Here is an 8,065-nt window from a genome sequence, read left to right on the forward strand (position 1 = left end):
AAAATAAAATAAAACTAAAATAGGGCCCAGTGTCCTAACTTTACTGCTAAGCCTCCTTTTCGTGTTGTTGATTGAAAATATAAATGAGTTCATGGACTCTCTCTTACAGAGCTGAAGCCTGTTGTACTTAACAGAAGATCGCCTACCAGCATGCGCACCCACACGGAAATGGGCACCCTGGGATTAATCCAAGAAACTTCTGCCACTATTCTTGCCCTTCAAGGGAAGCTGGAGCAAAACACACCTCCTGCCACTTCATTATGTTAGAGGTTTGTGTCTCCCATTAGCAAATCCACAGAGAGCAGGGACTTCCTGCCAGCCAAATGGTGTAGATGGAATAGATTCAAATATTTGAGACAGAACCGGCTTTGTGTCTGGTCCTTTACAGACGTTTTCTCTAGCGGAGGGCGCCAGTATCAATGCCTTGCTCTCTCCAAAGCCTACTGGCGCCTCTAGGAATTGCGGCTCCCCTGTTTCTCGGCTTCATCCACCCTTTCTCCAACCCAAATGAAGGTTCTGAATTCTTTGCCGGAGACCTTACAAATCCTGGCACATAGTAGGTGTTCAGTACGTGTTTGTTGAATCAATAAAAATACCATATTTTCATGTATGTGACTGTTGGCCAGACTGCTGACTGTGATCAGAGCTGTTTCTGCCCGTGGGGATCTCCAGAGCTAAGAATTCTGCGGCTGGAAGCATATGAAAGAGGTCTCCTTGCTGAGAGCTTGAAGAGAACTGTCAGTGATATGCTAAACTATGCAGATTGCCCGTTTCTGGAGGTGCAGGGGAGGCCTTACCTGGCTTAACAGCTTAACGAGTGCTAAGACGCAGAGTTTGTTTTGGGTAAATTCACTTTTGTTACTTAAACTAGAGTTAACTCCCATATCAATGGCAGAGAAGCAGTGGGTGATAGCAGAAGTCGGAGGCTCGGGAAAGTGTTCAGGGAGGTCCAGTGTGAAATATACACCCATTTGGCTGACTGATAAACTAAAGATCTGGCGAAGTTGTTAGCCAACTATGAAAAGTCTGCGTGTGGGAGCTTAGACTGTCAGATTTGGGACTGGATATTCTGAAAGTATTTAAGTCCACTAAGCAGACAAACCTATTCTGTATTTCATAAAACAGAGGACATCATCTTACCATCTAGTGTTCATCATTGGCTCAGTGTTATCAGAACTACACAGCTTATCTGAGACTTCACAGCATTAGGGACTGGCCAAGGAGAGGATATATAGCTCCTCCTGGGCAGGCAGTGTGTTCAACCTGATAGTCACATGGACTAGAGAAGAAAGATGACCCTGTAAAGAGAGAACTTCCTCTGGTGCCTGATTTCTTCACCCTTGCAGAGCCAGAGGAGGCCCTGGGCTCTGGTGAGGGCCTTTGTGCCTCTCTAAATGGGGATTTTACAAATTCTAGCTCACAGGGTTGGGAGGATTAAATGAGTTAATCCATGCAAAGTTCTTAGAACAGTGCCTGGCAGAAGTAAAGACTCAATAAATATTATGATTATGATTACTATGATCATCTCAGATGTTACTCTCAGGGTCATGTAAGAGGTAATGAAAGTCAGTATTCTCTCGTGAGAACACTGCCTCCTTCTATCTTCTGTCGTAAGCACCTCTCCTCACCCTAGTCCTGGCCTTGTCGGTAAACGCTGAAGAGCTCAGAGGACCTAGACGGGTACAAAAGAGTAAAAAAGTGGTTTGAGGCCCATTCCTAGAGTGTTTTTAAAGTCATTCCTGAGAGCTTGTGTGTTATACTGTGGGTAAGTTTCTCAAAGTGTGGTGTTGGAATCATCTATCTGTGTTTTTATTTCCTTTTTTAAAAAAGATTTTATTTATTTATTTGAGAGAGAGAAGGAATATGACATGGGGGAGGGGAGAGGGAGAAGCAGACTCCCTGCTGAGTAGGGAGCTTGACACAAGACTCAAACCCAGGACCCTGAGATCAGGACCTGAGCCCTGGGATTAGGACCTGAGCCGAAGGCAGACACTTAACCAATCCAGCTACTCAGGTGCCCCCATCTGTGCTTTCAACTTTAGAATTCCCAAACTGATTAGAAAGATCTTTTCTAGAGAGAATACATGTTAGTCTGGCAGAGTTCTTTGGACACCTTTTTCCTCTTTGTGGAAAAAAAAGGTAAGGGGACTACTGGCTGGCTCAGTCAGTAGACCCTGCGTCTCTTGATCTTGGGGTCATGAGCCCCATGTTGGATATAAAGATAACTTAAAATATATCTATATAGATATTAAAAAGAAATAGGTAAGATAATGTTGGTGAAAATATCCAGTAAAGTCATTGTGAGGTCTGTCGTTATCTTTAAAACATTTTAGCATACACAGTGTGCTGCTACGGGTGTACCATTTGGCTTAAACCATCACCCAGAGGCTGCCAGCACTCTAATCCAGAAGGTACAAGTCATTAACAACCAAGTGCAAGGCTAGATTCTCCTTGGATCTGGTATTTAAAAATCAACTATAAAAGATACTTTGGGGACAAATGTGGAAATCTGAGTACAGACTGAGAATTAGAGGATATTACAGGATTACTGTTAATTTTATTACGTGTGATCATGGGGAAATGTATGTAGGTTGTTAGAAGTGCATACTAAAGTAATTAAGGGTGAAATGTCATGATGTCTATAATTAACTATATAATACTTGAGCAAATATGAGGAAATTATAAGAATTATTAAATCTAGGTGATGAGTGTTTGGGTGTTCATTATACTATTCTACTTCTTATATGCATAAAAATGTGAATACTAAAAAGCTAAAGAGAAAAAAAAAAGAATTCGCAGTGCAGGGGGTGGCTTTCTAGCACTCAGAGCTGGATTTTACAAATGTTTCTGTTATCAGTTTCTTGGTCAACAATGATTCTTTGCAATTTGCCTACTAAATGTGAGAAATGGGTTTTACCGGTAAAAACAGTAGCTTGTTGACGAACCTGATGAATGTGGGAAATGAGGGGGGTTTTTTTAGGGCAAAAGGAAAGATATTCAAGATACATGATTATCTAAAAATATTCCAGAGATTCTCCCTGCCCTAGAATAAGTAGGATGTTCAAATCCCAAGAGGCCCTAGGCTAACTCCTTCAAGGGGTCCATCTCTGGTCAAAACACTAGAGAATTCTGGGTGCCTGACCGGATTTTCCCTCTGGAATCTTGGCTGTTGCTTGAGAAAATTTTTTGGCTACTTGTATCTACCAAAAAGAACCTAAAAGTTGTGCATACCCAAATTGGCTCAGATTAATTTGCAAGAACAGGACTTGTGCATAACAAGTTTTCAATATTTTCTCATTGCGTCCGTTTCCTAGTTTTTAACTTTTTGCTATTTTTTTAAAAAATTCCTTTAAGTAGGGGTGCCTGGGTGGCTCAGTGGGTTAAGCCGCTGCCTTCGGCCCAGGTCATGATCTCAGGGTCCTGGGATCGAGTCCCACATCGGGCTCTCTGCTCAGCAGGGAGCCTGCTTCCCCCTCTCTCTCTGCCTGCCCCTCTCTGCCTACTTGTGATCTCTCTCTGTCAAAAAAAAAAAAAAAAAAAAAAAAAAAAAAAATTCCTTTAAGTAAACTCCATGTCCAGTGAGGGGCTCAACCCATGACCCCTGAATCAAGAGTCACAGGTTCCACCAACTGAAACAGCCAGACACCTTGAACTTTTCATCTATCAACTTTTTACCTATCTATCTATCTATCTTAAGATTTTCTTTCTTTATTTGAGAGAGATAGAGACCACAGAGGGAAAGTGAGAGAGAGAAGCAGACTCCCCACTGAGCGGGGAGCCTGACGTGGGGCTTGATCCCAGAACCCTGGGATTGTGACCTGAGCCAAAGGTAGACCTTTAACCTACTGAGCCACCCAGGCACCCCTAATTATTTATTTTTTTTTTTAAAGATTTTATTTTTAAATGATCTGTACACCTAATGTGGGCCTTGAACTTACATCCCCAGGATCAAGAGTCACATACTCCACCAACTGAACCAGCTGCGTGCCCCTACTTTTCGCTATTTTAAATAATCTGAGAAATAAGGCATCTCCATGGCTATGTTTTCAAAATACTTCACTAGTCTCTTTCACTTACCATATACTGCAGCTAAAGTTATTATTCAGCTATTAGCCAGATCTTCTAAATATACCCTCATATAACTTTACTTTCTTTGAAAGGAAGTTTTGGACATAATGGAAACACCAGTGAAACCCATGATGTCCTTGACCGCCTGTTTTCCTCAGAGGTTGATGCCATGGATGGATGCATGTTTCATTTCTCTTGTCATGACCAGGGTGCAGGAAAATCTCACTGTGGTTTCCTTTACTGTCATACTCACCATACTTCTGATACAAAAGGTGTGAACCAGTTCTGCGACACCAACTGGGTGTCCCACAATTTGATTCAGATCTAACACTGTCTATCTGGACTTACCCTCAGATCCCACAAGTTAAGGCTCAGTCCCACAAGACTGTCCCTACCTCAGATGCCAGTTGCAAGTTCCAGGTGGTCACCTGTACGTCTGATCCACTGACCCTTAACTGGTGTTCCCATGACCCCCTTCAGGTTCGGTTATTTGCTAGAATAGCTCAGAGAAATAAATTTACATTTACCAGTTTATTAGCTAATAAAGGATACGATAAAAGGTACTGATGAAGGCAGCTGGCTGGCTCTGTCAGGGTAGCGGGCAGCTCTTGATCTTGGAGTTGTGAGTTCAAGCCCCATATTTCATGTAGAGATTATTTAAAAATAAAATATTTAAAAAATATATGGAAGAACAACCAGATGAAGAGATACCTATGATAAAGTCCAGAAGGGTTCCAAAATGCTGGAACTGGTGTACACCATCCTCCTGGCACATGGGATGTATTTACCATCCCGTAGTTCAGGGATTTTATGGAGGCTTCATCACACAGGCGTGATAAATTATTTTTCTTAATATTTTATTTATTTATTTGACAGAGAGAGAGCACAAGCAGGGGGATTGGCAAACAGAGGGAGAAGCAGGCTTCCCACTGAGCAGGGACCTTGACGTGGGGCTCATCCCACATAACCTGAGCCAAAGGCAGAGGTTTAATAACTGAGCTACCCAGGTGCCCCTAGGCATGATAAATTATTAACTCAGTATCTGCTCCCTCTCTCCTCCCCAGAGGATGGGGGTGAGGCTGGAAGTTCTAAGCTTCATTTTATTTTTCTAAAGATTTTATTTATTTGACAGAGAAAGACAACGGAGAGAGAGAGAGAGAGAACACAAGCAGGGGGAGTGGGTGAGGGAGAAGCAGGCTTCCCACTGAGAAGGGAGCCTGGTGTGGGGCTCAATTCCAGGACCCTGGAGTCATGACCTGGGTGGAAGGAGAGCCTTAACCAACTGAGTCACCCAGGCACCCCATGGAAGTTCTAAGCTTCAAATCATGGCTTGGTCTTTCGGTGACCAGGCCCCAACATGAATTTATCCAGGAGCCCACCAAGCATTGCCTCATTAGAATAAAAAGTGCTTCTGTTTTTTGTTTTTTTTGAAGATTTTATTTATTTGACAGATAGAGATGACAAGTAGGCAGAGAGACAGGCAGAGTGCAAGAGGGGGAAGCAGGTTCCCCGCTGAGCAAAGAGCCTGATGCGGGGTTCGATCCCAGGACCCTGAGACCATGACCTGAGCTGAAGGCAGAGGCTTAACCCACTGAACCACCCAGGTGCCCCCAAAATTGCTTCTTTATCCCAGGAAATTCCAAGTGATTTAGGAACTCTGGCTCAGGAACTGGGGTCAAAAACCAAATTTTAGGGGCACCTGGGTAGCTCAGTTATTAGGCATCTGGCTTCGGCTCAGGTCCTGATCCCAGGATCCTGGGATGGAGTCCTACATCAGGCTCCCTGCTCAGTGGGAAGCCTGCTTCTCCCTCTCCCACTCCCCCTGCTTGTGTTCCCTCTCCCGCTATCTCTATCAAATTAATGAATAAAAACTTTTTAAAAAAGACCAAATTTTAGAACAAAAGATGCTTTTAGCATCTTTCTTTTGTTTTCTTTCTTTCTTTCTTTCTTTTTTTTTTTTTAAGATTTTATTTACTGGGACTCCTGGATGGCTCAGGTCCTAATCCCAGAGTCCTGGGATTAAGCTCTGCATCTGGCTCCTTGCTCAGCAGGAAGTCTGCTTCTCCCTATGTCTGCTGCTCCCCCTGCTTGTGAACTCACTCTCGCTCTTTCTCTGACAAGTAAATAAATAAAATCTTAAAAATAGATATATTTTATTTATTTATTTGAGAGAGAGAACATAACTGGGGGGGGGAGGAACAGAGGGAGATGCAGACTCCCCTTTGGGGGAGGAGCAAAAGGACAGGGCAAAGCAGAAGGCCCGCTCAGCAGGGACCCAGACTCGGAGCTGGTTCCTGGGACTCCGTCATAACCTGAGCCAAAGGCAGACTTTCAACCGACTGAGCCACCCAGGTGCTTTATTTCTTAGGCAATTATAAAGGTTTTTAGGGCCTCTTGGCCTGAAGTCAAGGATGAAGACCAAAATATATATTTCTTATATCACAATAAGATATGGAAAATATCATTGCTATAAAGTAGTAGTTATTTAAAAAATCAAGAAATAAAATGAAGTAGCAGTTATTAACACTACCAGATCATCTGTGGAACTGTATATATATATATATATATATATATATATTTGTATCAATGAACCAGAAAAGATAGCATTTCAAGTACATATTGATATCTCTTTGATATAAATAATATTCTCTACTACAAATGACTTAATAAAGTACTCTGTGTGTGTGTGTGTGTGTGTGTGTGTGTGTTTCTCAAGTTATCTGTACACCCAACGTGGGGATTGAACTCATAAGACTTCTTCTTTTGAAATGACCAGTTGCATGCTTTACCAATGGAGCCAGCCAGGCACCCACATAAAGTCCTCTTTTTACTTCCTTTTCTACCCAACTTAAATTGTCTTTGTTCATGCTCCTGCCTATATTTTTAACTCTTTTGTTTCTTTGCCCTTTTGATTTACTCTCCTGGCAAAATCCTGATGCCAGAAGAATCCAATACACTTGTCATAAACTCCAAAGAATGTCTTCAAGCATCTCCATCATCCCCCTGAACAAAAATGTAAAGGTCCCCTAGTCTTACCAATCCAGATCAATTTTGGCATGAATCTCAGGCCCAAACTAGGACAGTTAAAATTTCTTCCTCTAGGTATTTAGAGTCAAAATTTAAAGAGTCTTGTCAGTTTCTTTATGGCTAAAGTTTGAGCAAAGAGCATTATTGAAAGTACTCAATGCTTGGAATGATATGGACACTGGCCATTCAGAATGATACTTTACAAGCATGATTGTAAACCACGTTACACTATGATGGTCTGGAAGCCCCTGGACATGCCATTTGTTGTTCCTGTAGTTGCCGGATCATGAGGAAAACCCAGAGGTCCTAAGGGAGATGGTGTCTTTCAGTATTTTAAAACGTGTATATGAAACGGGAGCTCTGTACAACCATGCCTCTTGCCATGTTGTTCTATTACTTCTGTTATAATTTACTTTAAAACACTTCCTTATAAACAGTGCAATGTACTTGTGTGTAAATTAGCTTTCATCTACACTCCGGGGAAGGTTATGTATCATTAGAGTTACCCTATTAGGAATTCACACTCTAGGGGAAGTTAGTTATAATATGAAGTGCTCTAATCAGGGATCCATAATCCCCAGGTGGCTACTTAAGTATTTCAAGGATCTTTATTGAAATTTATATCAGAATTTTCATTAATTAGCTTAAGGGACATTAGAAATACATTTTTATTGGTGAAATAAATGATGTCCCAGATATGTGGCTGGTTAGAAAGATGTCACAGCACTGTCACTTGTGTGAATGAAATGCAAGAAGATACCTGCCCAAAACCAAAACAAAATCAACCACCAAACATAAAAACCAAGAACACTCCTGACCGGAGTATAAGTTTCATGACAGCAGGGATTTTTATTGGCTTTATTCATATTCATACATATTCATATTTATACACTCAATGCTAAGAACAGTGCCTGACACACAGTAGACAATCTACTCAATACATGGTGAGTAAGTTGCTGGGTAGCTCAAC

Source organism: Meles meles, chromosome 7 (genome assembly GCF_922984935.1).
Source record: "Meles meles chromosome 7, mMelMel3.1 paternal haplotype, whole genome shotgun sequence".
Taxonomy (NCBI): domain Eukaryota; kingdom Metazoa; phylum Chordata; class Mammalia; order Carnivora; family Mustelidae; genus Meles; species Meles meles.